Source organism: Aulonocara sp. 'chitande type north' Nkhata Bay, linkage group LG6, assembly GCF_057382095.1.
Source record: "Aulonocara sp. 'chitande type north' Nkhata Bay isolate Kocher_YH1m ecotype deep benthic linkage group LG6, A_spYH_male_GT1.1, whole genome shotgun sequence".
Taxonomy (NCBI): Eukaryota; Metazoa; Chordata; class Actinopteri; order Cichliformes; family Cichlidae; genus Aulonocara; species Aulonocara sp. 'chitande type north' Nkhata Bay.
The window spans coordinates 22,472,393-22,473,190 of NC_141349.1; positions in this window are offsets into that span (position 1 = coordinate 22,472,393).

The following is a 798-nucleotide window of genomic DNA, read 5'->3' on the forward strand; positions in this document are numbered from 1 at the left end:
GGCCACCGTACAACACACTCGCTTTCGTGAGTACCTTTACTGATAGTAACGGCATGTGATTCAGCTAATAACACAAGGATTTCATCATTTTTGAAGCCACGCTGAAAATACTCAGCAATCTGTGCATTCATGACTGGATGTAATACTGGTAGCTTAGCTGTAGCATTTATACCTGAGGGCTTCAGCTTCCGGGTAACAAGGAAATGACATCATTCACGTAGATTACTGATTGGCAGCGCTAACTCGAAATTTCAAGTTACTTTTCTCAAAATTTCGAGTAAATAAGTGGAAAATTTGAGTGATGGATCCTTTTTTTTTCTTTAGTGGTGGAAACAGGCTTCCATACTCACCAACTCTATCTAATCAGCAATAAAAACATGGTGCCAAGTCACCAGAAGCACAGGAAATAAATTGGTCTTTGGCTGAATACATCTAGATGAACCAGAATTACTATAATCTTTATTTTAACAAAATTATGCCTCTTACTAGAGTCAAATATTTCCTTGTGGTATCTAAAACTACAAATATTTTCCTGGGTGTCAGTATCAAGTTTTAAATTCTAGTGTCGTTAGCCCAGGACTATAGCTACATTCCTCCTCATTTAACATCTATGAATCAATTTCATTCTGCTTATCTAATTTAAAAAAACAGATATATAAATAGATTTTTTTAAAAAGTAGCATAACTCTAAAGGTGTGTTTAATCAGGTGGCAACAAACTTGATGACAAGCCATGGGTGTCACGGTCTGGCTAGGGCAGACCGTATGTTGCAGGGAAGGACTCAAGCGCAGACCGAAA